Source organism: Pteronotus mesoamericanus, unplaced genomic scaffold (genome assembly GCF_021234165.1).
Source record: "Pteronotus mesoamericanus isolate MK-2021 breed Mesoamerican mustached bat unplaced genomic scaffold, CSHL_Meso_final contig_100, whole genome shotgun sequence".
Classification (NCBI taxonomy): Eukaryota; Metazoa; Chordata; class Mammalia; order Chiroptera; family Mormoopidae; genus Pteronotus; species Pteronotus mesoamericanus.
Window position 1 is genome coordinate 8,419,415 of NW_026554999.1, and position 23,965 is coordinate 8,443,379.

Below are 23,965 nucleotides of genomic sequence, written 5' to 3' on the forward strand. Positions count from 1 at the left end.
TCTCATTCATCTTCTGATTTCAAACATCTTTGATTTCAAATGTTCTGACTCAGGAATAAAAACAGATTTCTCTTTCAGATGATTTATGAGTGTTTTGTTTTGTTTTTGTGTTTCTTTTTAGGTCCTGCGAACTGAAGATATCTCGTCTCACAGGAATAGGTTTACCTACAAATGTATATTTTATTGCTTCTTTCCTCTGTGGTTTTACCCAAGCCCATTACAAAAGTTTTTAAAATAAGGCATTTTAAGAATAGCTTTTCCATATTTCATAACATATCACAATTGACTTCTTTTGGATTTATGTGTTTGTTTACTTATTGTTTAAATTATTCACTGTAAAATATGTTATTGGAAGACAGAGACTGTTTTTTTCACTACTGTACCCTAATAGTGCCTGACACATATTAAGTGTTCAATGTTTAATTGACTGACACACACACACACACACACAAATATATATATATAAATGCCAACTCACAACGAAGATGCATTTTTGCTTAATTTCAAATGAAATATGTTTAATCTATACTTATATATAACACACAGTCTGGGGTTACTTGTTTAGATTTAAATATATAGTTATGATATATTTATTTTTATGTTATATGGTAGAAAACAGTAATGTAAGGTAAAATTCCAAAACAACTTTTCCATGGATTTTTAAGTTGTGCTTTCATGAAACTATAATTATATGTTAATTATTGACATTTGGAGGGAAAACTCTTGCTACTTTTGTTTCATATTCATCAGAGCTATGGGAGGGTAGAGTAATGGAACAAAAAGGAAAAAAGGACTCATGGACATGGACAACAGTGTGGTGATTGCAGGGAGGAACAGGATAAAACGGGGCTAAATGGTAATGGAAAAAATATAATAAATTGTTTCAAAAATTAAAAAAATAAAAGTACATGGTAAATGGTAGGTTTTATAAATATTTTTTAGATAAATAAATTAATGACTGGAGCACTTCCCCACTTTATCTCAATTTTGCTTTTTAGTTCAGTTTGTTCATTAGAGTCCACATAAGTGAAATCATATGGCATTTGACTTTCTCTGACTGGCTTATTTCACAATGGCCAATAGACATATGAAAAGATGCTCAACATCACTAATCATCAGAGAAATGCAAATTAAAACCACAGGAGATATCTTGTACCTGTCTGAATGGCTATCATCAATAAATCAACCAATAACAAATGCTAGCGAAGATGTGGAGAAAGGGGTTCCTTTTTGCACTGTTGGTGGGAATGCGCATTGGTGCAGCTACTGTAGAAAACAGTATGGAGATACCTCAAAAAATTAAAAATGGATCTGCCTTTTGACCCAGTGATGACACTTCTGGGAATTTATCCAAAGAAACCCAAACCACTAATTCAAAAGAACATAAGTTCCCTTTGTTTATTGCAGTGTTATTTACAATAGCCAAGATATGGAAGCAGCCTAAGTGTCAATCAGTAGATGACTAACTATGGGTCATTTACCCAATGGAATGCAACTCAGCCGTAAAAAAGAATAAAGTTTTACCCTTTGCAACAACATGGATGGACCTAGAGACATGTACTTTTCTAAGCAGTAGACAGGTGTCACTGAAAAAAAAGAGAATTAAAAAAAAAATCCTTGTCTTATAGACTTTACATTCCATTGGGTGAACACAGAAATTAAAAATAAATAAATGAGTGAAATACATAATAAGTTAGGGCACAAATGCCCTAAAGAAAAGTAAACCAGTGGTGGCGGGGGAGGCAGAGACAAATGTATTTAAGAAGTAAATAAATTAAAAAAAAAAAAAAGTAAACCAGGGAAAAGTGTGTAGTCAGTGCCAGGGTGAAAGTGGTGGTCAATTTTAAACCGCTTGATCAGGAAACTTTTCACAGAGGAAGTTATATTAGACCAAGTATTTAAAGGAGTGGAGGGAGAGAGCCACAACGGCGTTTGAAGGAAGTGCATTCTGGGCAGAAAAAAATATCATATGCAAAGTCCCAAAGGTAGAAGTACTCCTAACAAACCTCAAACAGCATCAAGGAATCTACTGGAGAGAACAGAAAGGACAAGGAGAATGCCAGAAATGTGCAAGCAAGCTAGGAATTAAGGAACTAGATCATTTGGGACAAATGGAAAAAGAAATGTAAATCTACAAGAGTGAGATCACCAAGAGACAGAGAATGTAGATAAAAGAGATGATCAAGAAGTAAGCCTGATACATTCCTCTATTAATACTTTCAGAGGTGGGAGACATCACACAACAAATTTTGAAGAACAGATGAACAAGATGGAGGGAAAACAAGGGAAGAACATTTTTCTAAAACCATTAAAGATTCATTTCAAAGTGAAGAAATGACAGTTTTGATGAAATCTACTGAAAGGTCAGTATGAGTTAATATGAAGAATGACCACTGAATTTAGCAATGTGCAGATCATTGACATCTTCAAAAAGGCTGGGTTTAGTGAAGAGGTGGGAGCAACAGAAAACCTGAAAGGAAAGACATGGGGCAGCTTTTGTGGGGAGATTTGAAAATAAGGGGGAAGGATCACTGAGAAGTAGCTAGAGGGGTAAATGTGGTCAGGTTTGATGGATGATGAAAAACACTCAGTTAAAAAAGGAAAAATCAGCGATTCCTTAGATAGCAGAAAGATTTGCTGGAGAAATGTCCTTGAATAAAATAAAAGAGATGGGATTTAGTAAACAAAAAGAAATTTAGTGTACCATGGGGAAATGAGGTGTGACCTGGAGGTCTGTGTTTCTTACGTGGCTAACATCACAGGAGTCGAGCGCACAGTGAGGATAGTGGTGATGACAGAGGGCAAAGGGTGGTAACGAGGCAGTGACGTTCGGGACTGTTAGTGTAGGGGCCAGCACCCTTCTCCGCTCCCGCAAGTCAAGATAGGAAAACCCAGTGAGAGCAAGCCGGGGTTAGTCTGTCTCTGAGCGCGTGTAGATTTTTCTTTAAAACTACTAACAAAAGTTTGGAGGTTTAGGGTGAAAAAGCCATATTTCAGCATGCAAGAACCTCTGTAGACTCCTGCTGATAGAGGGAAAAATACCAGAGATGGATTTCAAGCAGCAGAGAAATGTTTGTTGGCAAGAGAAAGCATGAAAACTAAAAGGAGCAGCAACATGGAAATAAATATAGCTTGCCCTATGTGTATTGAGGAAAGTGACATGAAATGGAAATAGAGTTAAAGGGACTATCAGTGAACAGAACCTGAAGGAATTTGGAACACATTTTAAACACTTGGGGCATTTTCCTAATGGAATTTAGAGATTCTATTAAGGAGATTTAAGCAGAAGAGTGCCATAGACAGGTGTGGTATTTGCAAAACATCCTACCTACAAAATGGACGGTCGATTAGAGATGCAAGTTGGCTTTATATGGTTATTCAAATAATCTAAAAATTTAAATATAAAAACATGTTTTAAAATCATTCCAATAAAGATCTAACAGTAAGTTAAACATGATTAGTGCCTCGAGAGCAAAGTGAGGGATGTCACACACAGGAGCCTTCCTTGGGAAACCTTGTGCATGCCCACGTCCTCCTGTTTCCTTTCCCTGTGCTTTTAAAGACCGAGCACAGGAATCCTCCCCGCCCCCCACCCCGCAGCCCCCGTCTCTCCCCAGGCTGCCAGGGCTCCGCTCAATTCTACCACAGCAGTTATCACAGGTTACTGAACAGATCGTTCAAACAGTTTCCACCTCTCCAAAACCTAATTCCTCAAAATCAGAAACTGCATTTATTTATTTTTTAATATCAATGTCTAGGACAATGTTTCATACATAGAACTTAATAAGAGATTTTCAGGATTTATTTTTAATTAGATTAACAGAGTCTGAGTTTAATGGTTATCTAGTTAGATATGCATATCTCTGGCTCCCCATTCCTAAGAACAAGGAGGGAAAATCCATGTATTCCCTTTAATGATGGTAAATACCAGTCCTGCTATAGATTTAATGTATGTATATCCCCAAGTATTCATCTGCTGATGGAACACAAAAGCAGCATGGGAATAAATTAGCGATTTCTTTGAAACAAACACATTTCTTCACTGACATTAGCAATCTGTCAGCCAAAACTTCTGATCTAAAATGTAATCCCAAATAATGCATGTAGGGATATATATACAAGAGTAAGCAAAATTAGGCTTACATTTGTTCATTTGGAAAAATATAAATTAATAAATAATAATACAAGAATACACTTTGTGTTTTGTGTACCCACAACTATAAACCTACTTTTGCCAACCCCTGTATATGTGTGTGTGTATATGTGTATGTATGTGTGTGTGTGTGTGTGTGTGTGTGTGTGTGTGTGTGTATGAAATTTCCTTTGACACTTTTAATCTATCCCCCAAATAATTTGTTTATGAAGTTTCTTTTAAGGTGAAGTTTGAATACCCAGTAAGCAATAACAAAAAAAATAGTTCTAGCTTTTAAAGTTTTAGCCCTCTGGAGTCCAAGATTGGAGTAAGTTCTACTAAAAGCATTTTAAAAACTTCAAAAGTCACTCTTTGTTGCCAGTTTTAATTGTTTGGATATTGAATTTAACTTAAACCACATTTTACTACCAAGTAACTTATTGTCAGCTAGCAAGTGACTAGACTTGATTCCTCACTTTAAAATATGTGTCAACTAAAGACATATAAATTCTTTTTTTGAGTCCATGACAAGAATATTTGCTTCTAAGCAGTAAAGAGTCACTTCCACTTCAAAGCAAGATACTACAAAAGAAATATGATTTATTTCTTTAAAACAACCAAAAAAAAACAAAGTAGATGAAGTATATGAAATAATAGTTTTTAAGACATTGGGCATAATACAACAAAGGACAGCGATCCCTGAGAGAGAGGTGGCCCTATGACTGTCACAGCTCATTGCTTTAGGAGAGTTTCCAGGACATGACATAGACATAGAAACCATGTAAAACTGATAGACTTACTGAGTAGAGTCTGAGACAACCAGGACAAAAGGACCACAGAGCAAAGAACTGAACAGGAAGAGAGCTCCAAAGATTTGCAGTAGGTCTTCTCATTTGGGTATTCAACAGAGTAATGACCAACACACTCACTGAGTAAACTACCCAAGACCAAGGGAAAGACCACCCAAAAGGAGCAGAGGAAGCAGCAGCTGATGTCCCCCCAGGGCCAAACTGGAAAACATCAGAATTAACTGGATATTGGTAAGGCTTCCTGATTCATTATTAGGACAAAAACAGCTTTAATTTAAATACTGCTCTAGTGATGTCTAACACATTTTGGAACCAAGAACTAAAAGATTAAAACTATTTCCAAGTAACCTTTCTGCATCTTAGAGCAAAGCTCAAATATATTTATAGGAATGCAAAAATATTCAATCACCAATAGATAACATTCAAAATATATGGCATTGAATCTAAATTGCCAGTAAGCAAAGAAGCAGAAAAGTATGAATCATAATGAGAAAAAATAATCAATCAAAACAATCCCTAATTCTAACAATGCAGCTGTTGGAATGAGCAGGAAGGAACATTAAAACAGATATGAAAATGTATTCCCTATGTTCAAAAACTAATGTAAATACTGAACAGTTAAGTATGGATATGTAAATTAGAAAAGAAACTAAAAGAGAACCTCTAGAAATGAAAAACTGCAATGTCTGATATGTAAAGGAAAGTTGATAAAATTAACTGCAGATTAGATATCACAGAAGATGTAATCATGTAATAAACATGAGGCATAACAATAAAATTAATTCAAAATAAAATATATAGAAAAAAATTATTAGAGGATCATGGAACTGTTGGACAACTTCAAGATATATAAAATATATACAAAAAAGAAGAAATACTGGTTGAAATCAGATGATGTTAGTATTAGATTATTCTTACTTTTAAAAATGGTGTTGGCTATTTGAGGTCTTTTGCATTTTGTTATAAATTTTAAAATTAGCTTCTCAATTTCAACAAAAAAGCCTCCTGGGACTTTGGTTTGGATACATCGAATTTATATATCGAATCTGGAGAGATTGACCCCTGTCTTCTGCTCAGCTTTCTAATCTGATACAGTGTAAATTTCTCTTTAGTTCTCCTTCAACAATGTTTTGTGGTTTTTAGTGTTCAGGTCATACACATACTTTCTCAGATTTAGTTCCATTTCAGATTTTTTAAAGCTATTATAATTAGTAGTAATTGGTTGACTTCAATTTCTAATTGTTTGTTGCTGCTATAGTTAAATATACTTTTGTATATCAATCTTACATCCTTCAACCTTGATAAACACCCTTGTTAGTATTTAGTTTTGTAGAATTCACTGAATTTTCAACATAGATGATCATGCTATTTTATAATAAAAGTTTTACTTTTCAATTTAAATGCCTACTTTGGACATGAAGACAGAAATGCACATGGGGAAGATAATCTGAAGACACAGGAAGATCATCTACAAGTCAAGAAATGCCTGAAGCTACCAAAATCTAGAAGAGAGGGATGGAACAGCTTCTTCCTCCCTCACCACCCTCAGAAGGAACTGGCACTACTGACACCTTGGTTTCAAACTTCTGGCATCCAGTAAAATAAAACAAAATATCTGTTGTTTAAGGTGCCCAACTCATGGTACTTTGTTCTGGCAGCCCCAGGAAACTAATACCTTTTACCATGTTGAAAGAGTTCTTTTATAATCTCCTTTGCCTGAAAAATCAGCAAGAATGGATGTTGGATTTTGGCAATGTCCATCCCCTATTAAGTGGACCATATGGTTTTCTTTATATTTAATTAATCTTTTTAACTGTATTAATTGATTTTTAAAATGTAACCCGACTTGGTATTCTCGGGACAAATGCCACTTAGTCATGACATATTTTCCTTCTTACGTATTATTGAATTTGTTAAAGTTGTTTTTATTAGGTGTGTAGTATGCTCTATAATTTTTAATTAACTCATCAGTTTTATAATACTGCAGGAAAGACCTTGCTGGTATGGCTCAGTTGGTTGGAGTGATGTCTGATAACTGAAAGGTCACTGGTTTGATTCCCTCTCAGAGCACAAACCCAGATTGTGGCTCAATCCCTCATTGGGGTTCCTACAGCAGTCAGCTGATTGGTGTTTCTACATTAATTTATTCTCAAGAATAAAATAAACCTTTAAAAATTAAACAAATAAAAACTGCAGGAGAAAAGTTGCTAAATCAAAAACACTTTTGTAGCCCTGGCTGGTGTGGCTCAGTGGACCAAGTGCTAGCTTGCAAACTGAAAAATTGCTTTTGATTCCCTGTTGGGACACATGCCTGGGGTGTAGGCTGGGTCCCCAGTTGGGGGCATGTGAGAGGCAGCTGATCAATGTTTCTCTTGTACATCAATGTTTCTCTCCTTCTTTTTCTCCCTCCTTTCCCTTCTCTCTAAAAATAAATGAAATCTTGAAAAATGTCATTGGATAGCTGAATTGTTATTAATTTCTATATCTGTGTCAAAAATTTCACACTATAGAAAGGACTAGAAGTTGTGTAGATCTAATAATGCTATCACTGTCCATAACATATTCTGACTCCCAAAGGAAACAGTGAAGGAATCCTGACAGAATAGTTATGTATTTTTACTCCAGCAAACAATATATTAAATTAACCATATATATTCAGTCACACATAACTTCAGCTTCCATCCAGGTTCAGAGGCTAGATGCTGTGTCTCTAACAAAGAAAGACAACAGCAAAACGTTATAGAAAAAGTGAACCAGATACTCTTAACTACTGATATGTAAAAGACTATACGAAGCTTCAAAGAGGAAAGCGGACATAACTCAGACATTTGTCATACAATATCAGGCACTATTGAAATTTCCAGGACTTGTTTCTTAAAATAATTAATTATACAGGACTGAATTAACTAATGAGTAACAAGTAATTTTTTTGGTATATTATCGATATTAACTTTTAATGTTCTGTTTTCTAATAGGCACGAGAAAGAAGGGCATTTTCTTCATCTATTTTCAACTCAATTTACTATACAATGTTTTTATCAACTGAAATTAAACATTTTAAATGGTACCTGATTCCCATTGACACTTCAAAATTCAGAAAAATAATTTACTAAGGACTTATTGTAATTTTCCACAAAATTCTTCCATAGAACATCTTTTTTTGTATTATAGGAATGTTCTATATTTTTATTTATTGTTTTTTTTTTAGAGAAAGGAAGAAACGGGGGGGAGAGAAACACCAATTTTTTGTTTCACTTATTTATACATTCATTGGTTGCTTCTTGTATATGCCCTTACTGGAGATCAAATCCACAACCTATCTTTTTAAATTTTTTCCACTGAGAGAAAATTCATGTAATATAAAATTAACCATTTTACGTGTACAATTAAATGGGATTTAGTACATTCACATTGTTTCACTATACTTACCTAGTTCTAAATATTTCTCATCATCCCACACAGAAACTCTGTAACTTTAAGTAGTCATTCTCTATTTCCTTTCCTCCCAGCACCCTGGAATCACCAAATTCTGCCTTTATAGATTCACTTATTCTGGGTATTTCATAAAAATGGAATCACATATGTAACCTTTTGTATAAGTCTTCTTCACTTAGTATAATCTTAAGATTCATCCATGTTGTAGCATGTATTAATACTTTATTAATTTTTATGACTGAGTAATATACCATTGTATGGATAGGTCACATTTTGTTTATCTAGTCACTCATTGATATACATTTGGGTCCTTTGTGTCTTTGGCTATTAATGGTGCTGTGAGACATTGAGTTTTGTGTAAATATTCTTTTTGTTCTGCATGACAAAATTTTCTATAATGTAAAGTAAGGATATATATGTACATGTCCTTTAATCAAAATGAATTACATCATTTTCCATTGTGGAAAATTCTGGATAAACTATTTGAAACTGAAAGAATCAGGGAAAACATAATTCATATTTGTTTTTTTGTTTTTAAATTTTTTTTAACATCATGGATGTACCTATAGGGTATTATGCTAAGTGAAATAAGTCAGGAAAAGATAAATAACATGTGATCCCATTTATATGTGGACTCTAATAAACAAAATGACCCAAATTTTTTAATAATTGTATAAATAAGGTTATGATGGACTGTTATTGTTGATGGTGCTAAAAGGATTCTTTTTCTGGTGTGGGGATTCGCTAGATTTATCTTGCGCTACTTAGACTGAAGACAAAAATGCTATGAGGAAATTTATAGGGTAGATAGAGGAGTATACAGTCTGTGAATGCAATCCTGAATATGACTGAATGCATGGTTGAATAAAGAAATGAATTGAAAATATATAGTGATCTCAGAGTTCAGTTTTAAATGCATATCTGCTAACTTAATATAAAACTCTGTAAATGGGATAAAAACTTTTTAACAAAATGTTTATCAAGTTCAAAAAAGAAGTAGGAGGCTCTCCTCGAATGTACTATTAGCATTTGTTTAGATTAATGGATATTGCTACGTAACTACATCTCATAAGTCATTTTAATTAAACTATTTGGTACTTGACACATAATCAGTGTTAAAAGTATTTTTGGCAGCAATAACTATTTTATTAAGTCAGGCCTATATCATCATTGTTGCAGTTAGTGTCCTGTGGTATCTTTAAAATGTTAAAATATGTTCTTATCTATTAGCAATTGTTCACTTTAGTGAAAAAGTTGAATGGCCAGTGACAGTTCATCAGTGACTTAGACTAAGATACATTGTAAAAGGAAACTGTATTTAGTTATTAACAGTCATCCTATGGTAAAATATTTGTTGCTATAAACCATGTATGACTAAGTGAAGACAGAAATTTCAAATATAACTGAAATATAATACATTTTTTGTTTTTATGTCTGCACAACGTAGATAAAGCATGATGGCTAGAAGAATATACATGAAGATAGTGTGATTATCATGAGGGAATGAATTTAAAATGTTTTCCCTTCTTATCTCTGTCTATATGATTATACAAGGTCTGGCACAAATAACACCTTTTTTTAATTACAAAATCATAAACATGAAATTCTGTAACATAACAATATCACACTAAAGCACACCATATGACATTTTAGGTGAAATGTTCAAATGAAAATTAAATTATTACACCCATATTATTACCCTACCAACCACTTTCACGAAGGCTTTACTTCTGCCAGACCCTGTATTTTCCCCTAAAAAATCACAAGAATGCCTGTATCTTATTTAAGTGAAATACATTTTCTTCTGAATTATATTTTCAAGTTGCTTTGGTGAAGGACAGACTGTATTGATCATGTGCATACATCCTCAGAGATATGATTTATTGACTGGTTTTCATGGACTGACTATATACTGTAGGAAGTTTCCAATTACTTCTAGTATTGCTCAATCTGTCTTACAACTCCGATGAAAGAGGGTTCACTTTAAATGAAATGTACTTGATTTATCTTGGAAAAAATTCAAATAGCTATTACTTTTTAACAGGTTTCTTTTTCCTCTTTGCTGAGTATTCATTTGAGGGCTTTCATTGTATCATTTCTATATTTTGTCAAACAAGGAACAGAAGGATTTATTCCTTGAAAAGTTCTTTGCCTTCAGTACTAGTCTTTTGAGAGCAGACTACTGAACTAAGATTTTTCTTCAATCAAATTCCACAGCAGGAAAAAAGTAACAAAAGATTAAGAAAAATAGAAAAGCTATTATCTTGAAAAACAGGTTTCTGGTTGACACATTATTGTTTTAATGTCCTTCAGATATAAAGAATTTAGTTGAAGACTCAGAGTCAACTTTTCTCCTTAGTTTCAGAAATTTTCAAATATTCTTCAGTGGAAGAGAATCACAAAGCCTTACTTTGCAAATATCTATGCAGTAATGTACTCTCTCAGCTCTAACAAAGGTCACTAGGTTCAAACGTCAGCTCTGTTACTAGCAGGCTGTGACATTTGGTAAGTTATATAAGCTCTCTGTGCCTCAGACTCCATATGTAAATTATCGATAGAAGATACCAGTACCTGTCTTAGAGGGCTGTGGTGAGCATTATGTCAGATAATTCATGTAAGGTTTCAGAATAATGCTTGATCCATTATACATACTCTTTAGATATTAGCTGTCATTGATTATATCATCAATATTATATAACAGTAAACTCTCAATGTTATTGTTGTTATAGGTATATAAAGGGTTTCTTTAACTACTAAAAATTTATGTAGTATAAAGTTAAGATGGCTTAAGTTGCTTTATTATTTTTAAAAAAACTGTGTCTGTTAAAAACCTCTTGAGCAGGTAAGATTTTTTTCTCTTCAATGACCTCAGGTTGCAACCCTTTCTCTATGATCATGACTAACTAATGATAATGTTTACTAGGAGAAGTTGACTAGAAAACTTGGAATTCATAAGGGAAAATGAATAATCATTATCTGAAAATGTTCCTCCAAATATCTATTATGCATTTACAAAAACAAGATACACTTAGGCATTGGTTATTAAAAGAAATTCAAGACACTGTATTTGACCATTAGTAGTTTACAAGTAAAAGTTCAAGTATCTATAAATATTATTTCTAGAGATAAGCTCAAGAAAACTTCATTCCTATTAGATATTTTGCTATCTGTATATGTGTATACATATATACATATATGAAACATATATACCTACATACACAAATAAATATATATGCATAGGTTTTATTTTTCATTTAGATTATTCCCTTAGGATAAACACTAAAACTGAAATTATGGAGTCAAAATGGAAATGTATAGGAGATTTTTCCATATTGATACAATTTTTTTAGATAAATTAACTACTCCTGTTTCTATTTCCTCTGACTGAATATAACATGCCGTTTTCTCATTTTGATTAATATTTAAGCTTTTAGGTTGTTTCATGGTTTTTTTGCTATTATATCGTTACTGTGAATATTCCTGCACATAGATACTTGCATCTGAATGTATATTTCTTTATGTATAGCTATAAAGCAGAACGAGCACTTTATTGGACATGTTTTATTTAACTTTTCAAGAAACACCAATTTATTCTACCAAAGTCTGTTTACAAGTTTTATTCCCACCAGTGTCCTAGCCAGGGCAATAAGAAACGGAAAAGAAATAAAAGACATCTAAATTGTAAAGGAAGAAGTAAAATTGCCTCTATTTAAAGATAATATGACACTATATGTAGGAAACCCTAAAACTCCATCAAAAAACTTAGAGAATAAATCAATTCAATGTAGTAACAAGATACAAAATTAATATACAGAAATCTGGTACATTTCTATATACCAATACCAATCAGAATTAGAAATAAAGAAAACAATGCCATTTACAATTGCATCAAAAAGAATAAAATACCTAGGAATAAGTTTAACCAAGAGGGTGAAAGACTGATACTCTGAAAACTCTAAGACACTGAAGAAAGTCACAAATAAATGGAAGGATATACCATGTTCATAGACTGGAAGCCTTAATACTATTAAAATGACCATACTACTCACAGCAATTTACAGACTAAAAATAATAATAATCATCATCATTTTTTATTGTTTGTTGATAGCATGATTGCTGATTTTCAGACATGTTTCTAAGTAGAAACATAGCAATATACCTGAAATTGTAATTAAGGCATAAAATTAAATAGATACAGTATATGTGATGCAGTGCCAAGAGTAATAGACTGGATGTAGCCCATATACAACCTGCTGCTAATTAGCCTTGAAAGTTCTACACCTGGTAGAACTAGTCGGTCCGTTAGATAGCAGCTAGGACGAGTGTCCAGAGGAAAATTAAAGGCAGGGCCTTTGCTACTACAACCTAACAAAAAAACAATACAGGAAGCTAAAAGCTAAAGGAAGACATGTCTCACCAATTAACTCAGCTGTCCTGAGCTCAGTTTGATAAGATTTCCAGGGGTCTCCAGTGTCACAAACAGGAAGAGCCCCAGAGGAGGGGCCATCCCTGAGACTCCATGCTGGGGAATGGAGGCTTTGTAACAATTCCACTAAGACAAAGAGCCTTTACTAATTGAGAAAGAAAGATTTTGTAGCTGTGCATTATTTCCAAGCTTTAGAATGGGGAGAAGGAAGGGTACGTATAGAAGACAGCTGGGATGTATAACCCCCAAACCCCAAAAGTCGGGGCACTTGGATTAGCTGAGTGTCTGCTTGTAGCTTTTTGCTCAAGTGTGTAAACTTGCTATCTCATATTCAATGTACGTTTGTCTCTCACTTGAACTGTGTCTTGTGAGCAAGACAAGAAACAAAGTGGGGGAGGGGGACCTCTTGACTCAGTTCTCTCTCCCCCTCCATGACAGGTCTAAATGTTAACAAAAGCATTATTGGAACCAGACAAACCTGAATGTGCACCCTTGTTAATTTACTAACAATGGAATCTTAAACCAGTTTTCTTCTAACCTTAGGTTTCCTGAATTGCAAGATGAAAACTAATATCCCAATTTCTTGAAACTGGTATGAAAATAAACTTATATTACATTAATGTACATAAACTGTGTAACAATATCTTGTACAAAAGAAGTGCTCAGAAGTAAAGGTTAATTTTATGATAATTTCTATTCTCCTTCTCTTAAAATCAATCACATCATTTCCACTGTTGTTTTTATTTATGACTTTGTAACTGGTGATTTTATGTTCATAAAACTGCTTTAAAAATGATGTAATAAAAACTGTGACTATGAATACCTGACAAGAATGAGTAATTGAATCGTGAAAAACACTTGAAGTTTAAAGCTCAGAAAAAGCCCCTTTGTGTATTTTATATATTTTTCTAAAATCTGTTTTAATTTCTAACTTTCCATAACTACATGAAAAGCAAACAGCATCTTGCAAAGCAATTTTATTTTTCTCAGAAATGTTTAATGTTTTCATTAATATCTCCTGAACAAAAATCAGTTTGAAGTGGTAAAATTACATATCTCTTTGCATATATTTGGCACCTCAGACAATTATTTCAGTATTGTCAGCTTAGAGACCTAGCAATTTAAAAGGAAGAGTGCTTCTTTCTATGGCATTTTGCCTTTTCAGTCCATTGGACCACAGTTTTGCCTTCACATAAGCCACTTTCATCATGGCTTAAATTCCTATAAAGATCCTAATTGTGTCATTTTATTTTATCAGCATTATATTTTCAGCAGGCTATTCTCTAAATAACAAAATTTTTTGAATCATTAGTTTAAAATAGCAGAAATTAATATATACTTTTTTTTGTAACAGCTTATGAACAAAATGAAAGAGCTTCACATCTTATAGAATACTTACAATACAAAGAGTAGTTATCATCTTTTTAACTACAAAAGTAGATGCCTAATTGTGATGTAATCTCAGCCTCATTTGATCAGAACATTATAAATTTCAATGGAGTATAAAATGTGTTCAAATGGCCCAATAGTACCTTCAATGTTAAATTCATTCAATGCTTAATAAAAAGATTTATTTTTACTTGCAATTAATAATATGAGCCAACAGTTGTTGGACATAGAAATACCTGATTGGAGTTCAATTTTTTTTCCTGAAAATAAAAAATTGTTTATCTATGAGCAATTATACTTACCTGGCAGAGGAGATACCATGAGCATGAAGGTGGTTTTCCCAGGGCGAGGCTTACCCATTGCTCTCTGGATGTGCTGACCCGTGTGATTTCCCCAAATGTGGGAAACTCAACTGCATAATTTGTGGTAGTGGGGGACTGCGTTCATGCTCTCCCCTGAAAAAGACAAAAATAGTATCTACCATGTAACACCATTTAGGATTTCATTTACCTCTTTAACCTGATGTCATATTTTTTAAACCTCATGTAAACAAGTATTCAGAACTGACTTTTCAATGACAAACATCTTTGTATGAAGAATGTTATAATATCCTAGTTTTTAATTGAGATATATATGGTCATACACATTTGATTCATTTTTCTTCCTAGTCTTAAATCCTCTGTGCAACTAATTTATTTTCCCTAAGGAGCAAACAGCCTCTTTCTTTACTTTGCAAAGCAATCTTGCTGCAAAGAATGTTGCTCTCCACTCTTATGCTTTTCAAGGTATAAGATCTGAGGTTTGAGGGCATGTTTCCAGTAGAAATCTTGATGAGAGCCATGTTACCCACCTCATTCCATTTTAGTTATCTGATCTCATCTTTTAGACATTCACCATTCAAAAATCTTATTTTCTTCAGTGGTAGATTAAAAGAAGTTTCAATTTAGATTATATAATAATAAATATACTTCATATACTGTCAGTTGGATTATGTGTATTTCTTTACTATTTAGGAAAAGTTTTTTGATATTTATGTAAATTTATTAAAGCTATATTATTTCAGTAGGTAAAAATGACATAAATCACTCACAGATTGGGAAAACTATTTCTCTAAGCCTGGTTTTTTCCATTATTTCTGTTTCCCAGGAGAAAATTGTCTTGAACTTATGGAAAACAGAAAGTTTTTCCTTTTTAATTCATGGAACTTTTAGATGTATGCATACACACCACTACAAAAGGCTATCTCTTAATATTTATATTTTATACACACACACACTTTCATGAACTCCAGGTAATTAAACCATTTTTTCTTGTATTTCAAAAAGTCTACTGCTGAACATTGCCTTTTAAATCCAAGGTCTCTCTTCTGCATTTTATTGACATCTTCTTTGGGCTCCAGCATGGATACCAGCAGTACTTCCCATACACCAGTAATGTCTAATTCATGTTTTCACAGCTCCCTTCTCCCTAAGCCTGGATCTCTGATCTTTTCTTACTGTAGACTCACTCTGCTCACTCTAACCTCATTTTCTACATCACATTCAACAAATCAGGAACCATTTCTGGATCAATTCTGAAAACTACCTTCTTTACTTTTATGACTGGACCATGAAGAAAGGCTGGAGAAAAGCAAAAATACAAAGTTTGAGATAATTTCTTTAACTTCTCCAAATCAACTTAGGCCTTCAAAAATGTATGAATGTAATGAAAGAGCTTCACATCTGAGATATTACCTGTGATATTTTTACCAGTTTTTTTTTACTAGTTTGTTATTAATTGACTATCTTTTGAATTCACTTTCATGGTTATTCTGAGGATGAGGTGCTGGTTGAAAATGCAGACATCATGTCCTTCCCTCCATCCACCAAATCAGAATGTCTGGGGATGACATCTGCATTATAGAGAAATCCTTAATTGATTGTTATGGACACAAGTTTGAGGACCCTGGTGGTGAAATAATGCATTTATAAATATAAAACTTAAAAATTGTAAATTAAAAAAATTAAAAGCTAATGTATATATACATTAAAAAACATGGAGGTAGATAAGATACTAATAGGATTAGTGAGTTAAATTCTTCATCTTTCATGTTAGTGAATGAATTATATAAAAAATAATTAATGTATTTAGTTATTCAAATGCATATTTACTTATAAGTGAGAAAGACAGTCAATAAATTATCAATAATAACAAAGAAAAATTTTGAAATAGGAGGAAAGTTAGAAAATACAGATAATTTTAAAATATCAAATTTTTTTGGGGGGGGAATATATTGATTAGCTAGTTTCTAAGAAAGAATCTTTAGGGCCAAACACCTCTTGCTCAATTTCAGATACCACATACTCATGCTATTCCCTCATACTCATTTCCAGCCTTAGTATTTACTCCTACTTATACATTAAAAAAATTCCTTTTGCAACTGAAGCTTTCTATTAAAAAAATTCCTTTTGCCTGCCCTTTGTGATGCTTGCCAATCTGTGGTCAGAGTGTTCTTCCTATGCATTAGTCTTTAGAATAAAGATAATTTCTGATAATAAAACTCCCACAAACTTCCATTTGGCTGCTCCTCCTTTAGTAACAGGCAATATACTTCTGATTGTTACTTTTCTAATCTGGGGTTACATGGTTGAGCGTTTTGATAGTTTTCCTGACCGTTGATTGATTTTGATGAGGAAACACTGATCGACATTGTTAAACAGAACATCCTAATGGTGTTTAGCAGGAACAAGCAACAGACATCTGTTGTATAATACCCCAAACATTGATATGTAGAAAATATCTGAGAACAGATTACAATATCTGTTTTACAAAGAACGCTTGGGGCCCTGACTGGTGTGGCTCAGTGGGTTGGGCATCGTCCCATGAAACCAAAAGGTCATCGGTTCGCTTCCCTGTGAGGGCACATACCTGGGTTGCAGACCAGGTCGCTGGTTGATGGTGTGCAAGAGGCAACCGATTGATGTTTCTCACTCTCTTTCTCCCTCTTTTCCCCCTCTCTAAAAATAAATAAATAAAATCTTGCTGTTCACAGTGTTTTGAAAATGTGTGTATTGAAAAGATACTGACTGAATAAAGTGATACCTAATATGCATTCTCATCTTGCTAAGAAGGAAAGACTTTCAAAATCACCCTTTTCCTCTTAAGTTGCTGTTCTCTATGCTTACTAATAGAACAGACTGGCTATGAAAAATGGATGAAGGCTAGCTTCAGGATGAAGGAAAAATTCTAAGAGTAAAGGAAAAGTTGGCATGTGATGAAACATGGGGACAGTCTTATCATTCTACACCCAGAAATCTGAATTATGGCCAACAGTAAGAATACTAAGATAGTCATTTGCTATAATTGATTGACTCCTAAAGCTAAAACAATTTTAGATTTTAACATGTGAGATTATATATTATAGTCAATCATACTGTTGGCCCTTCCTCAGTCTTAGGCTCCGTCAGTGTTTCACAATCTTCTACTTGGGTTCCAAAGCTCCCACAAAGCCACTTTTGTCCATAAAGTGCTGCCAAATTCATGTTGCTGACAAGATGAACAGAGATTTCCCATTCTGTCATTTGTTGTTGTCTCAAGTTACTATGAACTCTTTAAGGGGAAGGTCTGTGATAGACTGCTTCATTGAACACCGTTTTCCTACTTCTATCTGTATCCTTTACCTTTTAACTTTGAGTTTTGCCATATGACTTGCTTTAGACAATAAAATTAGGTGAAATGATAACCGAAGCTTAATCCTTAAGAGCCCTTTGAGTTTCTAGTTGCTCTCTTCTGCCTTGTCATTTTTGGGAAAAGAATATGCCCAGACAACTGTGTTAGTCCCTGGAGGGGAAGGAAAGACAAGAAGCTGAACCACCCCAGCCAAGTCCATCCAGATCAGTTAATCCAACCACCTGGAGAAGTTTGAGTTAACCTAGACTAGATCAACAACTCTACAAAGAATCCAGAAATCAATATGAATAAATTACTATAAATCACTACATATTGGGGTTGTTGGTTTCACAGCATTTCGGAGGTAATGGCTAACTGATTGATACACGTTTCACAGTGTAAACTTCCCTGAGTTTCTAAAGCCAATGCCTGTTTCAATTTGGTATTCATCTTTGTCATTATAAGCATGTACTCAGGAGTTGGCTTGCATAGATTTGAATTCTAGCTCTACTATTTAATATGGGTCTTCAATGAATTATGTAGTTTATGTCTTAATTAGCTCATCTGTAAAAATGTACTAATGGAATGAGAGCCATTAAACTGTTTGAATGATTAAGTTAAAAACAGACAAAATATTTTATATCTTTTACCTGGTAGCTACTATTATTATCATTCATTCAATCAATCTTTATTACACATCACTATATTTGTATTATTTATATTCTATTTTAAATAGCATATAAAACAAATACATAAAATAAATTCAGTGAGGGAAAGTGAGAGAGCACAAATATAAGGAAACAAGATGATATCAAGAATGAGTTTAGTACACAAAATTCATATTATGAAGATCTATGTGTGTACTATAGATTAATTACAAATTTGTTTTTAAGCTTTCAGAAGCACTGTGAATAGGGAAAATATTATTTACAAAATATACAGTATCCATCAGATAAAAGAACCTACAATGTGTCCTCTAATAATGTTATTTCATTCCATGTCATTTCATTATAACATTAATGAGATAGATGCTAAATGATCCTAACTTTTGTTTACATCAATCGGCCTATGATAAAATTGATTTCATTACGAGTTTTTTCCCTTAAAGTCTCAGAGCCTATTGACAACAGTAAGTGGGGATTTACTATAGCTACTTAGAAAGAAATTTAAGATTTCCTTAAATTCAAATATTTCCAGAGATAAGTATGATTCCTAAGTGCATTACATATTGTCTCCACCTCAAGGATTTTGCAGGACAGAAGTGGAGATAACCATAAATTCAAAACATTTTAGGAGCATGACACCTACACAGCTCAAATGCATCGTGCCAAACAGACACACCATTTCCAATACTATTTGCAATATTCTTAAACCCATTAGCAATTAAAAACCAAACAAAAATCCTTACAAAGTTAAAGTACTTACTCTGCATAAAGTTTTTTTACAGATTGTATTGAAGAGTATTTAGCATTTAATCATATGGAACTACATTAAATTAACTAGCATAAACTCTTGTCAAAAATAATTCAGTAACAATAAGAGAATGTAGAAGTCATAATCTAGATATAACTCTAAATTAAATCTATATGTCCATACCAAAAAAAAAAAAAAACCCCTATTTTGAGGGCTTTTAAATAGTAATGAAATCTAAAAAAATAATTTTTCATTTTATGAACAAGTTTCATAGATCCAAATGCTTCGTGTGAAAATGTGAGTGTGTTTATTGGAAGTAAGTTTTAAAATGATTTAAATATTTTTCCTTTTTTTTATTGTTGTTCAAGTACAGTTATCTCCATTTTCCTGCCACCACTCTCCTCCACCACATTGACCTCCACCTTCCACCCTCAGTCCTCCCCGCCTTTGGCTTTGTCCGTGGGTCCTTTATACATGTTCCTTGATGACTCTTCCCCTTCTTACCTCCATTATTTCCCTCCCTCCTCCCCTCTGGTTACTGGCAGTTTGTTCTTTATTTCAATGTCTTTGGTTATATTTTGTTTCTTTGTTTGTTTTGTTGGTTAGGTTCCACCTATAGGTGAGATCATATGGCTTTTGTCTTTTACCACCTGGCTTATTTTGCTTAGCATAATGCTCTCCAGGTCCAACCATGCTGTTGTGAAGGATAGTAGCTCTTTCTTTCTTTTTGCTGCATAGTATTCCATTGTGTAATAGTTTTTTGATCCACTCATTTACTGATGGGCATTTAGGTTGCTTCCAGCACTTGGCTATTGTAAATTGTGCTGCTATGAACATTAGGATGCATAGGTTCTTTTGAATTGGTGTCTTGGGATTCATAGGGTATAATCCCAGCAGTGGAATCACTGGGTCAAATGGCAGTTCCATTTTTAGTTTTTTGAGGAAAATACATACTGTTTTCCACCATGGCTGTACAAGTCCGCATTCCCACCAACATTGTACTAGGATTCCTTTTTCTCTACAACCTCGCCAGCACTTGTTTGTTGATGTCTTTATAATAGCCATTCTGACGGGTGTGAAGTGGCATCTATTGTGGTTTCAATTTGCATCTCTCTGACGGCTAGTGATGCTGAGCATCCTTTTATGTCTCTGGGCCCTCTGTAACTCCTCCTTGGAGTACTGTCTGTTCAGGTCCTTTGCTCATTTTTAATTGGATTGTTTTTGTTCCTGGAGTGGGCTCTTGTGAGTTCTTTATATATTTTGGAGATCAAACCTTTGCCTGAGGTATCATTGGCAAATATATTTTTCCATGTGGTTGGTGCCCTTTTCATTTTACTGATGTTTTCCTTAGCCATGCAGAAGCTTCTTATTTTGACCAAGTCCCAAATTTTTATTCTTTCTTTATGTCCCTTGCTCTAGGGGACATACTGATGAAAATATTGATTCATGGAATATCTGAGATTTTCCTGTCTATGTTCTCCCCTAGGACTTTTATGGTGTCATGACTTATACTTAAGTTTTATCCATCTTGAGTTTATTTTTGTGTATGGTGTAAGGTGGTGGTCAAGATTCATACATTTTTTGCATGCAGCTGTCCAAGTCTCCCAATACCACTTGACGAAGAGGTTAATTTTGCTCTATTTTATGCTTCTGCCCCCTTTGTCTAATACTAATTAACCATAGAGACATGGGTTTATTCCTGGCTCTCTATTCTGTTCCATTGATCTATGTGTCCATTCTTATGCCGGTACTAGACTGTTTTGATTACAGTGGCCTTGTAATATAGTTTGATGTCAGGTATTGTGATCCCTCCTACTTTGTTCTTCTCTCTCAAAATTGCTATAGCTATTCAGGGTCATTTATGGTTCCATATAAATTTTTGAAATGTTTGTTCTATATCTGTGAAATATGGCATTGGTATTTTAATAGGGACAGTGTTGAATCTATAAATTGCTTTGGGTGGTATGGCCATTTTGATGATGTTAATTCTTCCAATCCACAAACATGACATATTCTTCCATTTATTTGTACCTTCCTTAATTTCTTTCTTCAGTATTAATTTTCTGAGTGCAGATCTTTTACCTTCTTGGTTTGGCTTATTCCTAGGTACTTTATTTTTCTTGTTATAGCAAATAGGATTTGTTCCCTGATTTCTGTTGCTGATATTTCATTGTTGGTATACAAAAAATGCCTTCGATTGCTGAATATTGACTTTGTATCCCACCATTTTCCCAAATTCATTTATTAGGTCAAGTAGTTTTTTGGGTAAGTCTATAGGGTTTTCTATGTACACTATCATGTTATCGGCATACAATGACAGTTTTACTACCTCCTTTCCAATTTGGATGTCTTTTATTTCTTTATCTTGTCTGATTTCTGTGGCTAGGGCTTCCAAAACTATATTGAATAGGAGTGGTAAAAGCAGACATCTTTGTCTTGTTCCCGATCTTAATGGGATAGCTTTTAGATTTTGCCAGTTGAGTATGATGTTGGCTGTAGGTTTTTCCTACATGGCCTTTATTATGTTGAGATATGCTCCAATGAACAATTTAAAAGATCAATAAATTCTTTGAAAAGATATACAAAATTGACAAGCCTTTAACCAGATTCATCAACAAAAAAAGGGAGCAGACCCAAATAAATAAAATCAGAAATGAAAGAGGAGAAATTACAAGTGATAGCACAGAAATATAAAGGATGGCAAATTACTACCAACAACTATGTGCCGGGAAATTTGAAATCCTGGGTGAAGTGGACAAATTTCTAGAAAAACAATCTTCCAAATCTGAAGCAAAAAGAAGCAGAAAGCCTGAACAGACCTATAACAGCTGGTGACATTGAAGCAGTAATCAAAAAACCTGGCACACAAAAGCCCTGGACTGGATGGTTTCACAGGAGAATTTTACAAAATATTTAAAGAAGAGCTAACCCCTATCCTTCTCAGACTAGTCCAAAAAATTTAAGAAAAGAGAAGACTCGCAAACTCCTTTTACGAGGCCAGCATCATCCTAACTCCAAAACCAGATAAAGACACAAGAAGGAAAACCACAGGTCAATATCACTGATGAACATAGATGCTAAATATTGGCAAACCACATCCAGCAATACATTAGAAATTCATACCATGGTCAAGTAGTATTCATCACAGTGATGTAAGGATGGTACCATATACACAAATCAATAAATGTAATACATCACATAAACCAAAGGAAAGACAGAAATCACATGACCTTATCAATAGATGTGGAAAAAGCATTTGATAAGGTACAGCACCCACTTATGACAGAAGCACTCAGCAAAGTTGGTGTAGAGGGAGCATACTCAGCATGATTTAAATATTTTTAACAAATATAATTTACTTAAATATGCACAAAAAATTTAGAATACAGTAAATTACCAATTTTCTGATAACTATTTAATTTGGAAGTCAGGGTTCAGCTCTAAAATTATTTAAATTATTTTTATTAAGAAATAACTGAGATAAGAAACACACATTTAAATTCCTTTGTACATAAAGTGATATTTCCCCTACATATTTTTTTTTAAAAAGCTTTCCTAGAAGCTATTAAATAATGTGGGGAAAAAATCATTCTTCGTTATGTTTGAGGAAGGCATCATGTTTGAAGAAGATATTATTGTGGCCGGAAAGGGACCATTTATCATGTTTAAAAAGGATTTTAAATCTTGTATATATTTTAATTAGTTATGAAAAAAGATCTTAAATGCCCTGCTAATAAATTATATAGAAGTAACAGTCACATAAAGTAATGTGGTTTCTTTATATTTTATTCTTCACAATATTTATTTTTGATAATTAATATACATTTCTTATTTCTCTGCTAAGCCCTGGCTATAAAACCAGTTTTTGACAATTAACCATTTAATTTATATTCAACTTTGCATATGTGCTATAAACTGACATATGTGTGATTTTTTTTACTCAAGTACATGAGTATTATCTTAAAAATTATCATTCACTCTATTGAATTATTCTTAGTAATTAGTAGTTGTAAAGTTTCTTTTAAAATACAAATCACTATACAAAGAATTATATTAGGTATTTCTGCAAGTAATTAACAATAAAGTATACTTATGATCCATCTTCAAATTAGAAATATCTTAATTATACTTGCAATAAGTACTCCTTTTTTCATTAAGTGAATTACATAATACATGATTTGAATATAACTAAACCTTAGCATTTATGTGGTTAAGTTTTTTACTATTTTATTTATTTCATAGGAACTTTGTTTTTCTTAATGATTTGAGAGTACAAGTTAAACATAATTAAATATACTATCAATAATAAAAACAATAGCGATTCATCTGGATATAATCTATTTGTGTTTTTTATCTGCCATTTTTCATCTCTATCCTGTTCTCCGATGTCTGGAAATTTGAATTGTTTCTAGCTTTTTGCCATCACATATGATGCTACTATGTTTATTCTTGAATATTTAGACTTTATCAAAATATCCCCTTCCTCTTCTCTGATTGGGTGTAGGATTGATGGGTGAAAGGATCAGATTTAGGAAGAGAATCAGGTTAAGTAGTGAACCGAGGGGTGGTAAAGCTTCCTATTTTTTGCTCACACATAGCTAACTCTGCCTCTTGGTGGTTTACCTACCTTTTGCTCACATCTTGTTAAACAGTCAACTTTTAAAACTATCCCCAAATAATCAGTTTGAGAGTGTATCTTGCCACTATTAGGAC

General features: G+C 33.4%; 1 non-coding gene across 1 annotated transcript; it reads left to right on the forward strand.

The window, feature by feature from the left end:
• Positions 1–14,485: 14,485 nt before the first annotated feature.
• On the forward strand, positions 14,486–14,649 carry LOC129064283 (U1 spliceosomal RNA). Its single transcript, XR_008528433.1, has one exon. It is a non-coding gene; the product is annotated as a U1 spliceosomal RNA (small nuclear RNA).
• The last annotated feature ends 9,316 nt before the right edge of the window (positions 14,650–23,965 follow it).